The sequence below is a fragment of the Sminthopsis crassicaudata genome, chromosome 1 (genome assembly GCF_048593235.1).
Source record: "Sminthopsis crassicaudata isolate SCR6 chromosome 1, ASM4859323v1, whole genome shotgun sequence".
NCBI classification, from domain to species: domain Eukaryota; kingdom Metazoa; phylum Chordata; class Mammalia; order Dasyuromorphia; family Dasyuridae; genus Sminthopsis; species Sminthopsis crassicaudata.
Window position 1 is genome coordinate 603,144,819 of NC_133617.1, and position 23,856 is coordinate 603,168,674.

Sequence of the window (23,856 nt, forward strand, 5' to 3'; positions counted from 1 at the left end):
CCTATTCTGAAATTCCCTGACAGAAATGATTTCCCTACCTCTTGACTCTCACATGATGTTATTGGCCCCTTTTTCATATGCTCATTAAAATAGTGTATATTTTGTCATTTGTATACATCACTCCCCACTAGCCTATAAGCTATAAGTTAGGGGCCAAAGAAAGTCATCTCACTCATGAACTTTTATTAAGACTGAAAATTCCCCCTTTTCCACTCCTCGTCTTCTGGCTTAACTTGTTGTGGATCTTGGTGTTGCCTTCAAATACTGCTCTTTGGAAACCCTTAGGGAAAACTATCTATGTGGGTTGTGGCTTTGCAAGTGCCAGGCATTTGGGGTTTGAGGCACCCTGACAGAAACATCCTCTGCCAATGGCAGAGACGCTGGGATAGGCAAATGCCAAGAAGCAAGATTGGCGCCACCTTGACCTAGTTCACACCTCCTCCTGGGATTGCAATCAGAATAGGAAGGCAAGGTCTTCATTCTGCATTCAGATTAGGAAGGAAGATCCAGTCACACTTTTACTGAAAGAAGAGCAAAAAGGACCATATAAACATCATACTTCTTAGACCTTGATCATTAAATCTGGAGTTCAGAGAGATCGTGGAGTCTATCTAGTCTAAACCACAGTTTGTGTGGAGGGACAAACTTTAGAATTTATATAGAACCTACTGTGTGCCAGGCACTGTACTAAGCATTTTGCAAATATTGCATCATTTGATCCTCACAACAAGAAATATATTATTATCCCTATTTTACAGTTGAGGAAACTGAGGCAAACAGAAATTAAGCAATTTGTCTAGTATCTTACAGTTAATAAATGTGTGAAACCAAATCTGAACTTAGGTCTTCCTACTTCCAAGGTAAGTTTCCTACCCAGTAATCAACCCATCTTTTCCAAATCATGAGGATAGAAGAATGAGATAGAATATCATGTAGGAAAAATAACAAAAAGTCTGGTTTATCTGGCACGCTGGATTCAAGTTTGGCTTCCGATATATATTGGTTGAATAAGTCACTTAATCATTTAGTTCTTCAAGCAACAATCTACAATGGTAAAAGGAATTCCTTACAGAGAACTCCAAATACTAATAAAATCATAGGTCTTATTTTAATAAAAAAAATCCGTATCACATATGCTTCTCTTTGTTTGTAATACATTCTCTTGAAATAACAGGGGCAAAATATATTAGCATTTAGGGGATAGTCAATGGTGAATGAAATAATTAATAAATATTTAAGTGCCAGAAACTGTGTTAAGTAGTGAGCATACAAATACACCCAAAAACAGAGAGAGAGAGAGAGAGAGAGAGAGAGAGAGAGAGAGAGAGAGAGAGAGAGAGAGAGAGAGAGAGAGAGAGAGAGAGAGAGAATGGGGAAGGAGGGGAAGGAGCAAGGAAGGAGGTGGGGAAGAAAGGGATAGAGAGAGGGATAGAAGGAAGGAAGGGAGGTGAGAAGGAAAGGAGGAAGAGAAGGAGGGAGGGAAAGAAGAAGGGAGGAAGAGATGGAGGGAGGGGAGGAGGAAGGAGTGAGGGAGGGAGAGAAGAAGGAAAGGAAGGAAGTAGGGAAGAAAAAAGGAAAGAAGACATTCTCTGTTCTACAGAGAATCTCATGATAACAATTTCATGATAAAATGAACTCATTCCTCTTTGAATTTCATGCCTTGGTGGTAGTGGGGAAACAAGGTAATTTCTGCAACCTGTGTTTATATCAATGTCAAAAATATTGGCTTCTGTACCTCTTTCCCTTGTATGATACTATATCAAACCCCATCCTGGATTATTCCCCAGAATCTTCTCACTTCTTTCTTAATAACCTCAGAGATTGACTCAGTCTTCCTCTCCATCCCCACTTCCTCTCATTCTAGAAGATTTTAGTAGACATATTGATGTTTTCTCAAATGCCCAAATTTCTCAGTTTTTCAATCAATTCAACTCTGATGACTTATTCCTTCACTTTAGAAATAGCCCTCTTTTGACCTTTCTACTCAAAAGGATGATGGTACTTTTGATCTTGCCATCAGTTACAAGTGTTTACTATGTTTCTAAACTCCAAAATTCTTTATCTGATCATTATATTTTCTTTTTCCATCTTTCCCTATGTCTCACTCCTCTTAAACCTACTCATTGTTTTCATTGTTGACCTTCAATCCCTATATTCTTTACTAACTTTAGCCACCATTCTTTCTCAGCTATACTCTTCTCCCTTTCCAATCTTGAACACTCATTGAATTAGTTCAACTCTACACTGTCCTATATTCTAAAATTTCTTGTTTCCTTGGCCTATCACCAATTGTGATTTGCAAAATTTGGGTCTTGCTCCCACCATATCACTGCTTCTCTTCTACTCACATGTTGCTAAATAGAATGGGAGGAAATCCTAAAACATAGATCTATCATAAATTTATATTACCTAACCTCAAATTGGTCTTTATCATGACAAGAAAACTTCCTCACTTCCTTTAATGGATTGTCTTTTCCATTACACCATGACAGCTATTTCCCAACCTTTTACTCTCTTCTCAAGCCTCTTGTACTCCTTCATGTCCTCATCATTTCTGTTGAGGACCTTAGCTCCTACTACATCTAAAACATTGGTGTCATTTGTAGAAAATTTTCTATTTTTGCTTCTTACTCTTGCTCTTCTTCCTCCTCTTCATTTCACATCACCCCCTCTTTTATTGTTGTCTCAGATAAAGAGGCAGTCTTTCTCTTCATCAAGACAAGCTCTTCCACATGTATCTTTATTCCATTCTGTCCCGACTTCACCAGCAAATTGTCCCCACTATCAGCCCCATTCTGTTGCCTATCCTTTTCCCCAATCCTTAAAAAACCCTTACTGAACCAACCATTCCCACTAGTTACCTTCTGTTTTCATGACTGAGGAAGCCAAAATAACTATTACTTCTCTCTCTCTCTCTCCCTCCCTCTCTCTCTCTCTCTCTCTCTCTCTCTCTCTCTCTCTCTCTCTCTCGATTCCAAACCTTCTACACTCTGGCTCTACCTCATCATTCAACTGGAACTACCCTTCTAAAGTCATAGATGATGTCTTAGTTGTCATATTGAATAAATTTGAATACTGAATAAATGAATTTTTTCAGTCCATTTTTGAAACATTTGACACTTATTGATGATGACTTTTTTAATCTGAGTACTTTTTCTGACATTTTTCTCTCCTGGTTTTTCTTCTGTCTGTCCAATGGCTCCTTTTCAGTCTTCTCTCTCTTTCCTCTCTCATTTGGAATTCATTAACTCCCATGGATTCAATTATTATCTTATGCATATGATACCCAAATATATAGCCTCTTTTCTAAGTTATAGTCCCATATCACCACCTTCATTTTTTTCACATATTAAATTCAATGTTTCACAGGAAATTCAAATTCAACAGGCCCCAAAATAAGACACATTCTCTTTCCTCTCCCAAGATTCCCTCTTCTATTAATTTTCCTATTACTGACATCCACATAGTCATTGAGGCCTAAAATCTTAATATTATTTTATATTTCACATTCTTAATTATACCATATAAACAATACAATGCTAAATATTATCCTTTCTACCCTCACAGTTTTGTCTTCCTCCCCCCTGTCTGGAATATTCTATTTCCTTACCTCCAGCTCTTAAATTTTCCTATTTTCTTTCAAGTTTTTACTCAAATCCTATATGCTTCAGGAAAACTTTCTTATTTCCCTTTCATCGACCCATATCCCCTCATCACTTTTCCATACATACATGTTTGGGTTTTTCTCTCTCAATTTTCATGTACTGAAATAGTAGTTACCAGATGTGACTTACAAAACTTGTGGGTCTTGCATTACTGCCACCATATCCCTGCTTCCCTTCTACTCACATGCTGCTAAATAGAATGAGAGGGAATCATAAAAAATAGACCTACCATAAATTTATATTACCTAACCTCAACTTGGTCTTTGTCATAACAAGAAAAGTTCCTCACTCCCTTTAATTGATTCTCTTTTCCTATTTCCCAATCTTTTACTTTCTTCTCAAGCCTCTTGTGCTCCTTCATGCCCCATCATCTCTGCTGAAATGAGTATTTATCCTATAAATTACATGTTGTCTCCTCCATCACAATGTATTCTCCTCAGAGGTAGGAAAGAGTATGTATCTTGTGTTACTTTGTACCCCCTACTTAGCACAATGTCTGACACATGAAAATAGCATATAACTTTATATATTTGTTAACTGATTGATGGAGCTCTCCTCAAAAGCAATGAATGATTTCCCAAACTCTGTTTTTAGGGATGAAATGAAAAAAACTATGCACAGAGATAGATCTACAAAAATGACCACTGGAACAAGTAGTCATTTGCCTATGGATTGAGAAGGTAAGGGGTAGACGTGACTTGTCCCTAAAACAGTTAGGGATAGTTTTCTAGTTACTGCAGGAAGATGCCTCCTAGCTGAGAAGTTGTGAAAATGAAGCAATCCTGCTTTCAGAGAGCTATCTTAAACATCCACCTGGATGGGTGAGATGGCTCTCTGAGGACAGACCTGGGCCCGAGAGGGGAACCTAGGAATGCATAAGTGCTCACAGCCGTAGTAATTACCTCATAGTTGTTCACTTGCTCATGCACCATTCCAGAATCTCCAAGTACAAAGAGATCTAACAGGTCACCTAGTTCCATCTCCTCCTTCAACAGGAATTCCTTCTACCTAGCCCAATTCAGCCTCTCCTTGAGTACTTCCAAGATGGCAAATCTGTGAGGCAATCCAGTCCATTTTGCAACGCCTCCCATGCCTTCCACTCATAGCTCCCTAGTTCTGCCTTCTGGACCTGCCAAGAAAAGGCCATGGGCTATGGGGGGGAGGAATACAAAATCAGAGGATTTAGGTTTGAATGACAACCCTGATACTTGTTGTATGATCTTTTCTTTGGACATTGTTGTTGCTCTTCTTTCCTGAAGAGAACCAAATGACATCACAATGATAGAGTCAAGTTAGTATATCGGGCTGTGATTGATCAGACCAACAACAGAAGTTTGGAATGCTCCACCTCAGGTTGGAAACCAGGACATGCCATTGTTGGTGGTCCTGTGCTAGTTGCCTCCCTTGTCATAAAATCAGCTCTCAGGTTTTTAAGAGAAAGTGTCTGAGAGTATAAAAAAAGGTCTGATAAGTGAAATGGGCAAAATCAGGAAATCATTGCACATGGCAACAACAAGATTATATAAAGATCAATTCTAATGGATCTCGGTCTCTTCAGCAAGGAGATGATTCAGACCAGTTTCAATATCTTGTGATGAAGAGAGCTATCTACACCTCAAGAGAGGACTGTGGGAATTGAGTGGGGATCACAACATAGCGTTTTCATTCTTTTTGTTGTTTGCTTGCATTTTGTTTTCTTTCTCATGTTTTTCCTTTTTTGATCTGATTTTTCTTGTACAACATGATCATTGTATAAATATGTATATACATATATATATATAGGATTTAACATGTATTTTAACATGTTTAATGCATACTGGATTACTTGTCATCTAGGGGAAGAGGTAGGGAGGAAGGGGGGAAATTTGGAACACAAGATTTTGCAAGGGTTAATGTGAAAAATTATCCATGCATATGTTTTGAAAATAAAAAGCTTTAATGAAAAAAAAAGAAGAGTCTCTTATAAGAGACAGCATTTGAGCTGAGCTTTGAAGGAAGTGGGAAATTTTGTGAGACAAAGATGAAAAGGAAGGACATTGTAGACATAAGAAAGGCAGTACATACAGTACATACAAATAAGCTGAAATGGAAGGACAAATATCATGTATTGGAGAAGAACAAGTTGAGAGGTTGAGTCATAATGTAAAATGTGTGAACAGGAAGATTTGCCATATTTTGTGGTTTCCTTCTAGTCTTCATTCCTCTCAATCCCAATACAGCATTCACATTATTTACCACTCTCTCTCCAGAATTCTGGCATTGTGTTCTCCTTTTCAGGATCATTATGGGAGTGTTCCCTCTTCATGGCCATTTATCCCAGGATTTTGTCTTGGGCCCTCTTATACTTATATACTCTTTCTTATACTTCTATACTCTCTCAGTGATCCTACAAGCTCCCATGGGTTCTTCTCTACACAAATGATTCCCAGATCCACATATCAAATATCTCTCTCACTTTCAACTTCAGCTACGTTTCCCTTAGGAATCTTATAATTAATGTGTCCAAACTAGAACTCATTTTTCTTCTAAAAGTCTCCTAACCTCCTACCTATCTCAGTTCTGTTGATGGTGCTATGATCCTTCTAGTCACTCAGGTTGAGTATATGACATAGACTTAGTCATAGACTCAGAAGGAGCAACCTATACCCAAAAGAATCCCCACTGCAACACATTGAACAAGTAGTCATCCAGTCTCTGCTTGAAAAGCGACAAGGAAGGAGAATGTACCACCTCTTCAGGCATCCCCACTTTTAGATAGCTCATTCTTGACTTTTCCCTTTTCCTCATTGCAATCTCCCATTGCCAATCACTGTCTATATCTTATGAAATATTCTTTCACAATGCTCACATCTGTATCTTCATTTCTACTCACAACACCCTAGTTCAGGTATTTATTATTTCTTCCTGGGCTCTTGCAATAGACTTCTAAATTGTCTCCCTGCTTTGAGTCTTTCCCTTCCCAAACCATTCTACACTCAACTGGCAAAATATTATTCCTAATACACATTCCTAATATAATTCATGAATATGCTTCCCTGCTCAAAAATCTCCTGTGGATCCCAGTTTTCCACAGAATAAACTGAAAGACTTCTTTGACATTTAAAACTCTTCACAATAGGACTCCCGCCTACCTTTCCAGACTAATTATACATTGCTTTTCCACACACCCTATGTTCCAGCCAGACTGGCCTACTTACCCTGCACAACTGAAACGTGCACCCTTTCATTCACTGCATCTGGGACTTCCTATTTTTTTTGAGACTCAGCTCCAATACCACCTTTTGTGTGAAGCTTTCATGGTCCCCTCAGTTGCCAATATCTCACCTTGATATCTTTTTATAAGTTCTGTATATTTCTCTGTAATGTACCTTGTCTCCTCTCCTCCACTGGAATGTAATTGCCTTGAAGGTAGGGATCATGACTTTTTATTTGGTATTTACCAATACTTGGCACAATGCCTGGCACAAAGTGTGTTCTTAATAATGTATGTTGATTAATTCGTTAATATGACTCTACTAAAAACACATATATTAACCAGTTTATTTACTTCATGAAATCTTTCTCCAGTGATTTTAAAAATATCTTTTGGAATAATAAGCATAACATTTTTAATGTGTGCAAAGAAAAGATAGAGACTGAAGGTTTTAAGCTTTGATCCTGAGGTCAAATTTAACCAATGGAAAAGGAAATGTTTACAAGACTCTTGGTTTCCTCAAGGAAAGAAATATTGAATGTAAATTTATCAAGAGTTTGGAGCTATGCATGTTAAGAGACATGTTGGCACACAGCAACATAGTTCTCACATTAAATCATAATTAATAAAAAATTAAGAACAATATTTTTAATAGATGCTACCATACCAAATACTCATAATTTCCAAGTTACATGGTATAAAGTTTTTGAAATGTAGATATGAGAATCAAGATCACCTGGGAATAAGATGAGGTATATATCATCTTTCTTGTATTGTATGAAGGAGGCTTTTAGGGGCCCCACAAAGGAACCTACTATTTTTATTCAACTCTAAAATGTAGATTTGTTGATTATATATTCAATCATCAGTAGAAAATTAAATAGAAAATAATAATAGCATGTCCTTGGATTATTTCTATATGAACCTCATAAAAATAAAAAGAATGAGATAAAAATAATAAACAACAATGATAACTGACAGGTATATAGTGCTTAGTTAGTTGTTGAATTTTTGAAATTATGTACATGATTTTATTTGATCCTCATCACAACCCTGATATTAATCTTCATTTTATAGATTCAGAAACTGAGTTTTAAAGGGGTTAACCCAAGTTATTATAATGCACACTAATACCCGGTAAATAGATGAGAGTGGTCCCTTTATAATGTAATGGATGATCCTAGAAGGCAAGCTTTGTATAGTAGTCAGGGTATCTAAGACCAGAAAACCCTGAACTTCTGAGAGGACAGCTGGGATGATTCTATGTTAACCCAGTTTAGTTCTCTTAGATTGGTTTGGATAGAAGAGGAGGAGGGGAGGTTCTTTAGTGGAGAAGCATCTTGAGCTCCCTGGCTAGGAATATAGTAGATAGATGCCCTAGGCTTCTGAAGATCTAGTCACTGGAACTTTTGGGTCAAATAAACCTATGCCCTTTCACTCAAGATTATAACTCACACCTTAATACAGAATGCCCACCTTTCTCCACGTTTCTACTCCATACCTGAGCACAGGTCAGCCCCCATACTCTCCATTCTTCACAAAAGCTAATATAACTAGACCATATTCTTATTGTTGACTGAGTAGTATTATAAGCTCCTTGAGAGCAGAAACACTTTGTTTTTGTCATTGTCATCTCTGGCACTTGCAATAGTGATATAGTAGCACTTAATAAACCCTTGCCAAAAGAATTTTGAGGTAGCTATGAGCAATTATTAAACACTTGCTGATGTGAGACAATGAATTCTATATCACTTGTACGCTTGTAACTTTTATTTGATCTAACCTCCAAGGTAGCTAAGACCACTGAGATTTAAGCTCTGGCTTGTTACTTTTGCTCCACTAATTCTTGACATCTTGATAGATTTTACCCAGAAATAAATATAGAAGACAGTGGTTAACTAACATTCCTTGACGTAGTATATTGGGTTTTGCTCCTTTCCATCCCATCCAGAGAACTGCCAGCCTCTACTGGAAATAGACATAAGATCATAGAATAGAGAACTGGGAGAAATTAGACTTTGGGTACATCTCCCTTTGTTCTATAGCCCGAGAAAGTGAGACCTAAAGAAAGAGCAAGTCCTAGTCAAGTTCATGCATCTTGCATTTGACTAGATGAGGAAGGTCACTGATTATTTCTTCTATATAAGGGTTGCCTACTTCAGCTAGGCTGTTTTCCTGGAAGGCAAAGAGCAAATCATCTACTTTTTTGAGTATCTGTACCACAGCTTCTCCTCCCCTTAAAAAAAAAATGCCTAGCACAGGGCTGGACACATAGTACCCTCTCCTCAATAAATACTGGCTGAGTTGCTTAAACCACTTAAAAAACTAAATTTGACCAAATCAATAGCAGCCCTAAAACAATTTGGGTTTCTGTTTATGAAACCAATTTGAAGATAATGAGAGAAAATTAATTTTCTTTTTCCCTAATTGGAGAGGCTTTCCTTTCCAGAGAATCCCAGACCTCAGCGACTCCTAGGATTCAGCTATTCCATCTGCTTGTCACAGGCCTGATGGATAAGCCCAGACCCACCATCTCAATAACTGCAAGAAAATGCCAAGGCCCAGCTGAGAAAGCCCATCCAGTGTCTAAGAAACTCATTCGATCCATCATGTAGTCAGGTCATATAATTCTCTAACGGGGAAGTAGCAGGATTTAAGGGACAGATCACTGGACAAAGAGGCAGAGGATCTGGGTTCTAGTTTCAGCTTCTCCACAAAATCACCCTGTAACCTTAGCAGGTCATTTATCAAGTATAAATTTAAATTTAGATTAGATGATCTCTAAAGTTTCTTTCAGTTCAGACATTTAATGTTCTCTGGCATAAATTTTTCAACTCAAACTTTTGTGTTCTATATTCTAAGAACCCTTCTAACTCTGACATAATCTTACTCTGGCTTAGATACTCTAGTGACCCTCACATTTTGTTCTCTATTCACGAGAACCCTTCCTTTCAACTCTGACATTTTGTAATCTGTTTTTGAAGGTTCAATGAACTCTATACTCTAATCCACTATTGGTGATCTCTCAATTGCACATGCCTCTGATATTTGCATTAACACATTTGCATTAGCCCAAGCCTAAAATGTGCTCCTTCTTCAATCTTTGAAAATCCTGTTTTGACTTCAAGGCTTAACTCAAGTACTATTCCCACCCTGATGTTATCTCCACCCTCATTCCCAATTTCTTGCCCACACATCTCAGAAAGTAACATTTCTCTTCCCAAATTGCAATAGTATTTTATCTGACTCTCTCCATTGATCCTGTCACTTTCTACCTTTTACTGTGCTGTACTTGAATACATGTCATATGTAATTTGTACTCCTCTCCTTCTATCCCTCACATTCCCATTGTCAACACAGATCTCTGGCACATCCCTATAGGTGAAGGAAAAATGTTTGTTGAATTAAAATTTCATTTTTGATTCTTTTTATTTGATCATTTACTTAATTAAATTCTGAGATTCCCTTTTCTTTCCCTTCTTTTTCCCATCTTTATCTTCTCTTCCTCTCCTGTTTCTTACTTTTCCTTCCCTTACTTTTTCTTCCCTGTTTTTTCTTTCCCTTCTCCTCATTTACTTTTACTTTCCTACCCTTCTTTTTCCTATCCTTCCCTTCCCTTCCTTTTCCTTCTCATCCTTTCTTTTTTTCTCTCCTCTTTCCTTCCTTTCTTTTCCCTACCTTTTCCTATCCTTCTTTCCCCTTCCCTTCCCTTTCTTTCTCTTTCCTGCCCTTTCCTTTCCTCTGCACCAAGGAGATGAGAAAATGGAATAATGAAGGGAAGTGATCTCATTTAAGCACCACCATACACATACTGGCTGTATGACCTTGAGCAAAACATAAAACTTTTCAGTGTTCCCCCACGTAACTCTGCCAGAGTTAAACAAAAAGACAGCTGTCTATTAGATCAGCACTGGTATGGGGAGTTTCCTCAGGGAGGAGGAGGTTTCTCCACAAATGTAGTCTCAAAAAGTTCACAGCTAGGTGCTGGGACCACAAAAACAAAAGCAATCTATCCAGATGGGTCTGTATGAACTCTGAAGCAATGGTTTCCACGTTCTCATGGCAGTCCAGATCATTAGAAGAAATCCACTTGCTTCCCTAGTGTCCTCATATGATTCCATCCCTCTCTGACAGCAGAGGAAGCACTCATTTCATCATGCATTGATTGATGTTTTCATTCTAAATCCAGTATCAGGACTCAGAGAGACAATGGTCCTTTCTCATACTAATAAAAGTTATAAATATTCCTCACTTATCTTTTGCTCCATAGTCCAATCTTAGCATTTCATATTTAAAAATATGCCCATCAGTGGATCTACATTGGAAAATATATTTTGCATCAGATAATTACGATGCATTTAAAGGGCAAAATTAGAAAGCTCTGAATCTGCCTCATAGGCTTAATTAGTCCATTCTTCTCTTAATGGGTGTCATTTGGACATCTAACTCACCACACAGCACAAATACCCTAAATGGGCATTGTGGGAATGGAAAGTCCAGTCCACCTCCAGATCAGGCAGTAAGCCCTGCTGAGGACTTCCTGGGTAAAATGCCCTCTTCTCCAGTCTACCTTCCATACAGCTGCCAAAGGATTTTAGTTACGTGTAAATCTGACCATGTCATTCCCCCACACATACTCCTCAAATTCCAAAGACTCCTTAATTGCCTCTAGGATAAAATATAAATACGTCTGTTTAGCTTTTAAACATCTTTACATCCTGGCCCAACCTATATTTCCAGAACCATTACTCATTACTCCCCTATCAAATGAGATAACATTTGCAAAACATTTAGCCCAGCACCTGGCACATAGTAAGTGATTAATAAATGCTTATTTCCTTACTCTACCCACACTCTCAAATACAACCAAATTAGCTTTCTATTTTTTACACACAGCACCCCATCGCCTGTCTCCCTACCTTTGTGTTGGCTTTCCTCCATGATTAAAATGTATTGTATCTTCATACACACACCTCCCAGAATCCCTCTCTTCCTTCAGGGCACACCTCAAACATAAAATCTTTTCTGAAAGCCCCACTTGTTAGTATCCTCACTCACTAACTACCTTGTAATTAAATTCCCTGTCTTTATTAAGTTTATATTTATTTATTTATTATGAATGGTGAAATGGGATGAGGGATGTCCTCAAAATCAAGGAGACTACAATCTAATGAGGAGGATGATACCCCAACACCTAGGTACAGATAAAACATTTACAGGATATATTGGGGACTCAGAGGAAGTTAGGGTTAGGGAACTGGGAAAGATTTCTTGAAAAAGGTCAGGTTTTAACTTGAAAGAAGTTCCAGAGAAAAGTCCCATTTTGTCCTTCAGGACCTAAGGTTCCTCACTTATGTAATGGAATAATCATCTTCCTGTTTCCTTCAGAAGAAATTACTCTGTGCAAATTAAGATAACTCTGAGGTACCACTACACACCTCTTGGATTGGTTAAGATGACAGGAAAAGATAATGATGAATGGGGATGTGGGAAAACTGGGGCATTAATGCACTGTTGGTGGAGTTGTGAACTAATTCAACTATTCTGGAGAACAATTTGGAACTATGCCCAAAGGGCTATCAAACTGTGCATACCCTTTAATCCAGCAGTGTTTCTACTGGGCTTGTATCCCAAAGAGATATTAAAGGAGGGAGAGACCCACATGTGCAAAAATGTTTGTGGCAGCCCTTTTTGTAGTGACAAGAAATTGGAAACTGAGTGGATGTTCGTCATTTGGAGAATGGCTGAATAAATTATGGCATATCAATGCTATGGAATATTATTGTTCTATAAAAATGATCCAGCAGGATGATTTCAGAGAGGTTTGGAGACTCTTATATGGACTGATGCTAAATTAAATGTCAGGAGATCATTGTACACAGCAACAGCAATATTATATGATGCTCAATTCTGATGGACGTGGCTCTTTTCAACAATGAGATGATTCAGGCCAGTTCCAATGGTCTTGTGATGAAAAGAGCCATCTGCACCCAGAAAGAGGACTGTGAGAATTGAGTGTGGATCACAATATAGTATTTTTTCAATCTTTTTGTTGTTTGCTTGCATTTTGTTTTCTTTCTCAATTTTTTCCTTTTTTGATCTGATTTTTCTTGTGAAGCACAATAATTATGGATATATATGTGTATAAATTACACGTTTAATATATATCGGATTACTTGCCATCTAGGAGAGAGAGGGGGGAGGGAGAAAGGAGGGAAAATTTGGAACATGAGATTTTGCAAGGGTGAATGTTGAAAATTATCCATGCATATGTTTTGAAAATAAAAAGCTTTAATTTAAAAAAGAAAAAACAAAAAAATGTATAATATTACAAAAAAGAAGCTATTACTCTGATAATCTATCTCTTCTAATATGTAGACATTTTCTTAATAATTCATGTATACCTCCCACAAGAAGATAGGCAATCCACTGTCTCCTATTTTCTCTAAACCCTCATGATGGTATTCTTGTCTAGACTTTTGGGGCAAGATCCTTCAGAACCAGCCTTGACAAGATTGGAAATTGTCCGAAGGCACACCCAGAGCTATGCAAGGGTTCTTATTTACTTTTATCTCTAATATGGAGGAATGGGAAAGTGAAAACATTTGGAATAAGACAGTCTGGTTTCAAATCCTAATCCCAAAACTAGGGTTGTGGGCTTGGGTTATTTCCCTTCTCTGAGCCTCAGTTTCCCCATCTGTGATATAAGAATAAAAATCTTTGACCTAAAAGTGCTTTTCTAAAACCTTATAGCTCTATAGTAATGTGACAATATATTATTATGTGATCTTTCAAACTTCTTGGCACTTATATTTTACCTGTTGTCCATGAAGGCCAGAGCAAGGTCCTCCTTTACAGAACCCCAGAATCAGACAAAGTGTGTTGGTTCTCCCTCAGCACAGGCAGCAACATGCCAGGGGAGACTTGGAGCTTCAGTGCATGAGTCACAAAGATGAATCACCATTTTCTGTGTGTGTTTTTTTTTCTTCCAAACTGTGGTTTTCTTTATAATAAAGCCGACATTGTTCCTTTGCAGCCACACTGTCCAGTTCTGTTACTTTGAGGAGTTTGAGTTAGAGAGTAATGGATAGACTTTTTCTGTTGGAGGCAAAGATGAGGCACCAAATGAGAATTTGGAGCACATTAGCCCCCAGACAGGTCTTGGCAATTAGATCTTGTTGAGAAGCACCAATGTAAGATTCCTCCCCTCACCAGCAGTGTAAAGGTTTGTAACATCAAGGGATTCCAAGTTGAAAGGGACCATAGAAGTTATTTTGTACCTCCCCCTCATTTAACAAAAGAGATTGAAATCCAGAGTAGACAAATATATAGCCCAAGTTCACACAGAGAGTGGATGGCTGAGACAAGATATGAATCCAGTTCCCTCACAACAATTCAGTGCTTTTCTCTCTAAACAATACTGGGTTTTATTGATGGTGGTGATTTTTGTAGAGCAGTTCAGATGGGCTAGTGATTGATTCTAGTCCTTACACTGAATTAAAAGTCTCTAGAGGGCAAATACAGTTTAAAGCAATAGAAAGAATATCATACTAAAAAAATATAGTAGTCTAGATCAGAGGTGTCAAAATCGAAACCCATTGGCCATACTACTTACAAAATAAGGAACCAGATTAAAATGCAATTGGGAAATATTTAATAAAATAAATTAAAATATAATGCAACATAGATAATGTGAATTTGTGGTATTCGGAGTCACTGATCAGACCACAGGGATGTATATCTATGTGACTTTGATACTATCCATCCATACCACCAAACCAAGAATCTAGTAGACACTTGAGCTGTTGTCCAGTCTGTACAATTTACCAGTCGTATGTTTTTGAGTCAATCACTCTCCTGTATTTTTCTAATGTATTAAATGGGCACATGATTCCAAATGAAATGCGTCATAGTAAACTGGAGAATGACCAGCCATGGATTTGAGTCTGTCTCTGAAACATACTAGTTGGGTGACCCTGGACAAATCACTTGAGCTCTCATATAACTCTGAAACTAAGTTACAGATGAGTTACTCATAGTTTCCTATATCAAAATGCCAATGAAATCATAGATCCCAATCTACTTCCTCTGAACAATACAAATCACAATCTACTTCCTACTACTTCACAGAGTTATTATGAAGTTCGAATGAGATAATGGATAAGACACTATATTAGTAATATTAGTAATAAAGAATATTATTAATTTATTCAAAATACACTTATTTAGTGCCTCCTGTTTATAGATCACTGAGGAAGATATAAAGTTAGGCAAATAATAATCAGGTCTATCATTACATAACAGTTAACTTCTACAAAATACTTTTACATAAATTATTTCATTTGATATTCACAACAACCCTGTGAGTTGGGTACCATTACTGTCATCATGTACAAATCAGAAAAAAGGTTGAGAGAAAGTGAGATACTTTACAAGGTTGAACAAATGGTAATTATCTTAAGGCAGAATTTGAACTCAGATATTTTTGATTCCAAATATACTACTCTATCCAATGCTTCCTAAGTTCAGTTTAATAAGTAATATATGTAATGCTCATACACAATACATAAGAAGATATTGGAGAAATACAAAGTGCTATGTCCAATAGAGATTGCCACTCATGAAACTTGAGAAGAGAGGAATATGTAATAGCAATTATGTTACTGATTCTTTTATTTTTTGTTTCTGATTTTTTTTAAAAAAAATTTAGTCTTTTTTTAATTGAAGCTTTTTATTTTCAAAATGTATGTAAGGATAATTTTTCATCACTGACCCTTGCAATACTTGTGTTCCCAATTCCTCCCTTTCTCCCCACCCCCTCTCCTAGATGGCAAGTAATACAATATATATTAAACATGACAAAAACATAAAGTAAATCCAATATAGGCAGAAGTATTTATACAATTATCTTGATGTACAAAAAGAATCCATGTTACTGATTCTTGTTTAAGTTTTTCTGTCAATGTCTTGTGTGTGTGTGTGTGTGTGTGTGTGTGTGTGTGTGTGTGTGTGTGTAGCACTTCTTTTATGTAGAGGAAATAAATAGCTGTCCTTTACCTGACTGACAGGGAACACTGAATACCGTTCTCAGAGAAGAGTCACTAGCAATGAAGAGGAATCGCAAAAAGGCCTTCTTTAGGAGCTTAAGCATATAGCTTATAGATCACTATAGAAAACTAAGGAAAGACATAATAATAGCTATATTGGAGGATTTGAAAGGCTGTCATGTAGGAAAGGGTTCAGGCTTGTTCCATTTTGCCCAAGAAAATAGAATAAGGAACGATAAAAGCAGTTGAAGTTATAAATAGGCAAATTTTTCTTGATGTCAAGAGAAAACAAACAAACAAACAAAATCCATCATAACAATTAGAGCTGTCCTAGATTTGGCCTGACTTGGGGGGTGGAGGGAGAAGCAGTTGAGGCAAAGCAAGCTGTGTTCCTCATCGTGGGAGGTCTTCAAGCAGAGGATGGACAACAACTATCATGACCGCATTTCCTTTTCAGGAGTGGATTGGACTAGATCACTTCAAAGACTGTAGCTTGGTGCTACTATATCTCCACCTCTTCCCTTTTTCTATCTCTCTTAATAAAATTAGCTTAAATCAAAAGTTATCATTCATGCTATGGGGTGTAGGGTATATTCAAATTAACTAATGCCCCTGGTGTGAGGGCTGCCAAGCTCTTTTCAGCACTGTTTTCCACCCTTAGTGACCATCTGATCCATCTAACTCTCACTTGTGGCTCCAAGAATCTGTAGCATGCACCATGGCTACACCCAGCAAATCTTTTCTGCAGACAGGCTAGACCAAGCTGAGGGTAACTGAGAAGTCTCAGACCTGATGGTGAGTCCCAGTATGTGTGGCCCCAACTATCTGAAGACTTTTCCTGGAACATGAGACTAATTTGTTTCAATGGCCATGAAGGCAGGAAAAGCAGGTGCTATGGAGTGCTAAGAGCTTTGTTAGACATTTTTAACCACCAGTCATCCACTGGATCTCGATCCATCACTGGTCATCTTGATTCTGTCCTGCCACTAGATAATGATGACTCTGGAAGAGAAAATGAGACCAACAACTTCATGCAACTCTACCTCACTTAAATCCAATTTATGCATGAATCAAAAGACATCCCCATACCAAATAAAGTTATTGCAATCCAAAATCAACAAGCTGGGTGTTATTTTTAAACCTCATGGTTATACGCTATTTCTTTCTTCTTGTACCTTGGGCCATTTTGGTGCCACAAATAATTCTTTAGGTTTTGATAATTTGCCATTGGTTGTACTAATGATTCTAGGACAGACATTTATTTATCACAAACTATCTGCCCGAGAGTTCTACTCCAGTATTCTAAGTTTATCTCCTCTTCTCTCATACCTATCCAAGCACTGAAGAAAAAGAAGCATAAGCTTGAACATACTCCAGAAGCAAAGAATGGAGTCTTGTGATGATTGTGGGATTTCCCTTCTGATTTATTATAGTGTCTGATATATAGTAGGTGCTTAATAAATGCTAGCTACCTGACTTACACCCTATTGCTATTCTGTATTATTAATTTAATCCTTCCCCTTTTTAATGGAGGGTGAGGGGCCTAACTGAATATTAATGCCACGTGTGTGTATGTGTGTGTGTGTGTGTGTGTGTGTGTGTGTGTGTTGTCCATAGCTGTCCCATAGTTAGTTGCTTAAAGGCATATCTAGGTTGTTCATTTTACTTGTATTCCTGTCCTTTCTCTAGAATAATGCCCTTTCAGTGCTCTCATATGTTGAATACTCCTTATTAGAAACTCTGAACTTCCTTACAAGCTTATTCATTGGTGTCTCCCCTCCTGTACCCAAGAAGGTACAGTAAGATGCATGCTACAAAGTGAAAACTCTAGACATTTTCTGAATTCCCATAAATCTCTCACACATGTTAGTTGTGATGTCCTAAAGATCAAAATGGAAGAGTGCAGGGGAGCCTAGTATAATTTGGGTGCCAATATAAGAAGGCATCTCCATCCTAGATATTGATTCCCTTTTAATGCTTTTGATTCCTGAAAATCAGTATGCCCATGCCCAGAACCCTTTAGAATATGTCCACTGTGGAGATGCAGTTGTAGTTGAGTCTCTGGTACCTCTAGGTAGTTTTTTTTTTGTTTTGTTTTTTTGGTTATTGTTTTGTTTGTTTTGTATTGTTTTTGTGGTCCATGGCCTCTCTATCCTAAAATTTAGTTAGTTAATTTAATGAAATATCTTAGTGAGAAAAGATCTATTGCTCTGAGTATTTTCAGGAAGTTATTTTCTACCAGAAAAATCTCTAAGTCCCCCCAAAAGCAGCTGCAATGGATTGGGCTAATGCCTGCAAAGGAAATGTTTGTAATTCACAGGAAAAGCAACCCTTTGCATGGCTGATAGTATCCTCATGATTTTTTTTTTTTAATATGAGTGAAAAGTTTAATTTATGATTGTGCTTTTTCCTTCCTAGCACAAAGGAGAAACTAACCACATGGAAGGAAATGAGAAAGTAGGACATGAAACTAACATGAATTCAGCATGATTGTAGGGGAACCAGAGAATAAAACAAGAAGAGAGCGAAAAAATGACAGAAAAAAAGAGAAATAAAGAGAGATGAAGAAAGGAAGAGAGAGGGAAATGGGAAAGAGAAAGAACAAAAGAGAGAAAAGAAAGGAGAGAGAAAAAGAAAAAGGGAGATAAATAAAAGAGAAAAAGAAAATCAAGATAAAAGGGAACAAATGAGAAAAAAAATAAACAGAATGAAAATAAGAAAAAGAAAAGAAAACAAAGAAGGAAAGAAAGAAGGAAGGAAGGAAGAAAGAAAGAAGGAAGGCAAGAAGGAAGGAAGGAAGGAAGGAAGGAAGGAAGGGAAGGAAGGAAGGAAGGAAAGAAGGAAGGAAGAGGAAGGAAGGAAGGAAGGAAGGAAGGAAGGAGGAGGGAAGGAAGGAGGGAAGGAAGGAAGGAAGGAGGGAGGGAAGGAAGGAGGGAAGGAAGGAAGGAAGGAGGGAGGGAAGAAAGGAGGGAAGGAAGGAAGGAAGGAAGGAAGGAAGGAAGGAAGGAAGGAAAGAAAGAAAGAAAGAAAGAAAGAAAGAAAGAAAGAAAGAAAGAAAGAAAGAAAAGAAAGAAAGAAAGAAAGAAAGAAAAGAAAGAAAGAAAGAAAAGAAAGAAAGAAAGAAAGAAAAAGAAAGAAGAAGAAAGAAAGGAGAAGGAAGGAAGAAGGAAGGAAGAAAGGAAAAGGAAGGGAAGGAAGGAAGGAAGAGGACGGAAGGGGAGGAAGGGGAGGGAGGAAAGGAGGGAGGGAGGGAGGTAAGGAGGGAGGGAGGAGGCAAGAAGGAAGGAAGGAAGGGGAGGAAGGAAGGAAGGAAGGAAGGAAGGAAGGAAGGAAGGAAGGAAGGAAGGAAGGAAGGAAGGAAGGAAGGAAGGAAGGAAGGAAAGAAGGAAGGAAGGAAGGAAGGAAGGAAAGGAAGGAAGGAAGGAAGGAAGGAAGGAAGGAAGGAAGGAAGGAAAGGGAGGGAGGGAGGAAAGGAAGGAAGGAAGGAAAGGGAGGGAGGGAGGAAGGAAGGAAAGGAAGGAAAGGGAGGGAGGGAGGAAGGAAGGAAGGAAGGAAAGAAAAACAGGAATGCAGGAATGTAGAAAGGCAGGAAAGAAGGGAGGGCAGGAAAGCAGTAAGGAAAGAAGGAAAGTAGGAAAGCAAGCAAGAAAGGAGGGAATGAAGGAGGAATAGAGCAAGGGAGGGAAGGAGGAGGAAAGGGACAGATTTCAGGAAAATTGGGCAAATATTTGATTTTGCATGATTTTCAGTCATGAAGTTTCTCCAGGCCTGAGAAGAATTGCTCACATGTAGGGTCCTGCAGAATAATTACACAAGAGGTTCCTAAATCATAGCCTATCTATTATAAGTGAGAAGGCTCTTAGAATACACAACAGAAGATGCCAGAGCACTTATTCCTAACCTCTACCTTTACAGCTGAGGATACTCAGGTTCAGAGACAGGAAGTGACTTGCAGGAGGTTGCATAGTCAGTCAGTGAACAAACTGTGACTTGAACCCAGGTCTAGTGACTCTCAGTCCAGTGCTCTTTCCATGATACTCGATGACTCTCAGACTTGCACATTTTAAAAATGAGCCAGTCATCACTCAAAAAAAAAAAAAGTAGGTGAAACTGTGCAAAACTAGTCCTTGTGGAAATTCTCAGGGCATTTTGGATAGGTGTGGCAGGTAACTCACATACACCAGCAGCGGGGCTCCATCAGCCCCAATGTTTCCTAGACACGACTCAGCTAAAGAGAGGACGCACGCAGCCATGATTTCTGCGGAGGCAAAGAACCACCCAAGTATAAATAAAGCAGAGGAAGCTCGCTCTGCAAAGATTCCCAAACATCAGGTTTTAGGGTGCTTGATTTACTATTCAAGTGGCTCACAGCTGCTGGAGGGGCGGAGGCACCATGCCAAGGAGAGGAGACAAGGGTAGAGCTACAACAAGAGAGGAAAAGATTGTTTGCAGACTAGACTATTAAATTGACTTGGAAATAGTTCCCCTCATTCCCCCATGCATAAAATAGTTGTCTATTTCAGATGGATTACCACAAACTCCTAGATAGGGCACTTAAGTGCTGTTTACATAGCACGCTAATTGCAGTAATGGAGCCCACCCCTCGTTGTTACCCAGTTCCAGTCCAGTTTCCCTCATAAGCTTCATTAGCAGCATCCCTATTTGTGGCTCTTTCTCTCATCCCTCAGACAATGAGCTTAAGTGGGAAAGATATAATTATTCATTTTATTGCCACGGAAAAACAGCCAGCATTTAATGTCCACAGGAACACGGGCTTCCCGAAGGGAAATGATATCAGTACACGGGAGGGAACTGAGGCTGCAAGAATAGTGGGGTCTCACCTGGACATGGGACACTGATGGACTAGCAACGGCTGAGAGAAGAGAAGCCAACATTTTAGACCTTGGGTCTCCTGGTCTGTCAACTACATTCCCATAAGCACCTTGGGAGTCATGGAAGAGCATCACCTCAGAACTGCAGGATGCCTCAGAGTGCATCTTGTCCAACCTGGACCTCTTCTCCAACAGCGGTCATCCAGCCTCCGCTCAAATGTCTCCCGATGGAGAGCTCCCTACCTGTCATAGCAACACTTTCCACAGATAGACAACTCACAATTTTTGTTTTAAGATTTTGGTTTAGTTGTTTTTTTCCCCCTTTCATATTGAGTCTAAATCTTTCTCTCTTCAATTTCCAGGTATTCCATATGGCCTCTGGAGCATTGAACTTGAGTGGACTCATCCTTCCTCCTCTATCCCCCGTTTCCTTCCCTCCCTCTCTCCTTCTCTTCCTTTCCCTTCCCCTCTCCCTCTCCTCCCTTTCCCCTCCCCCCTCTCTCTTGTGTTCACTATTATTTTAATTTGTCTTTTAAAGTAATCATCTTTCTCATTATTGGATGTATTTCTGCAGGTCAGTTGGAACATTAAAAATTGCCACATATTGTTAAAAACAAATAGGGGCATCTAGGGAACGTGGGAATAAATCAACTCCTAATTCAATCACTTAGAACTTTGTGATACTGAGCAAGAACTATCATTTCTTGGTGTCAGTGTTTTCATCTGTAAAATGGGGGTAATAATAGCATCTACTTCATGAGGTTGTTGGGAGGATCAACTGAAATAATCTTATGTAAAAATCTGCGTAAATCTAAAGTGTTATATAAACGTTAGATCTAAGTGGTGGTATATGGTATTATTATTTTCTCTTTCAAATGAAAATGCTTCATATATTGAAAGACAGCCATTATATGTCCTGTTACATGTTTTTTTTTCCTTTTCCAGACTAAATAGTATGAGTTCTTTTAATGGATCAGCAGTAGGCATGGTTTCAGATCTCTACCTCCTTCCAAGCACTCTCCCTTAGACCTGTTCCAGCTTGTCACTGAGTCAATCAACAAGTTATTACTGAGGACTTACTATGTGGCAGGCACTGTGCTAGGAGATAGGGAGAAAGAGAAGACTATGTAAGCTCTTCAAGGAGCTTATAGTCAAATGGAAACATCATGCAAATAACTATGGCATAGAAACAAAGTTAACAGAAGACAAAGTAGTCCCATAGGGAGGAAGTGGAACAGAGGAGGTGAGAAACCTGGAAAGACTTCCTGGAAAATATGGGATCTCAACTAAATCCTAAAAATAAAATAAAATAAAATAAAATAAAATAGCCAGGAGGTTGTAGATGTAAAGAGGGAGAGCATTTCAGTTATGCAACTGTCAGTATTCTGTCCTTCCTGTCATTCTCTCTTCTCTCTTTGTCTCCTTGTCTGTCTCTACCTTTCTGCCCCACCTTCTATATCCTTTTTTGCTTTCTGTCTCTTTATCTGTCCCTGTCTCTCTATCTTTCTCTCTGTGTTCATCTAGCTCTCTCTTTTTGTCTCTTTTATATCTTTTTTTTCTCTTGCTCTGTTTCCATCTCTCTTTCTCTGTCTGTGTCTCTATTTCTTTGTCTATCTCCCTTTCTCCTTCTCTCTGTCTGTCTGTTTTGTCTGCTCTCTCTCTGTCTCTCTCCTTATGTCTCTGTGTGTCTCTGTGTGTGTGTCTCTCCCCCCCGCCTCCGAATTAGGAAACTCCATCTGCCATTTCTCCCATCCTCAAGCCTTCGTACTGACTCTCCCCTGTAATATTCTCCTTCCTTCTACTCTTAAAATCCCTGGTTTCTTTCAAGCCACCCCCATAAAACTATTCCTGATCCACTCCAAAGTTGTTGCTGCCACTCTAGTGACTTTATTTTCATTTTGCATATGCTATATTTCTAATTATATTGTACATGTTGTCTTCACTGTTAGAATGTAAGCTCCTTGAGGGCAAAGAATGATTTTTGCCTTTGAACATGTCATAGAATGTGACATATAGTAAAAATTTAAATAAAACTTTCTTTCTTGTTGATTGATTTTTCTTTGTTAAAAGGCAAGGTCAAAGTTCTTTCTAAATTGTAGTACATAGCATGGGACACAATATGCCAGATGTCTTCTGACCAGAACAAAAAACAGCAGGCCTGCTATCTCCCTTGTTCTGAAACCATTATGCTGTTAATACAACCTCTACATGAGCAGATTAGTTGTTTAAGGCTATGACATCACTCTTTTGACATATTCAATTAGTAGTCCATTAAAACTCTTGGGGTTTTTCAAATGAATTATCATCTAGCCAACTCTCCCTTATCTTATACTTGTAAAATTGGGTTTCTAAAACATAGACCTTTTCATTTAAATTATATCATGTTAAATTAAGTCCATCATTATATCCTGTCAAGATTTTACAAGATACCAATTCTGTCATCCCACAAGCTCTCTCAACCTCAAGTCATCCCCTGGTGTGAAAAGCCTACCATCTCTGTTTATGTAATTCATTGATAAAAAATGTTATTCTTTTTTGTGTTTTCCTTTTTGTTAGGGACTTGTCAAATTTAATAATCATGAATGTTTCAACATATTATAAACAGAAAAAGAAAACTACATATAAAACTGGGAGGCTCAATTATGTACTTCATTTTTAAGGGTATATTCAATTTAACAAAACAGTAAAAAATTGTCCTGTTTGTCTCTGTCTTCTGAAATTCTGATCTCTTTTGTGTATTTTTAATGTATCATTGATGCTTTTTTTCTTCTCATTATTATCATTACCCATCTAATCTTCTCTTCTTGATATTTCCTTATAGAAATCCTCCCTCATAATCAATAGATATTGTCAAACTAAACAGATCCATACATTGGCCATGTCTGAAAATGTATTCATCATGCAACTTTAGTCAATTATCTCTTAGCCAAGATAGAGGAAACATATTTCGTCTATTGGTTTTTTAAATCATTTGCAAAATGTTCAACATAACAAAGGCTAAATATAGATCTATGGATAACTCTACTACATACAATTTAGTAACTTTCCTAGAGGCCCACTGGGTTGAAACCTCTCTCCACTCTTTGTACTGAAATATTCACCATGAATGGAAGAAAATT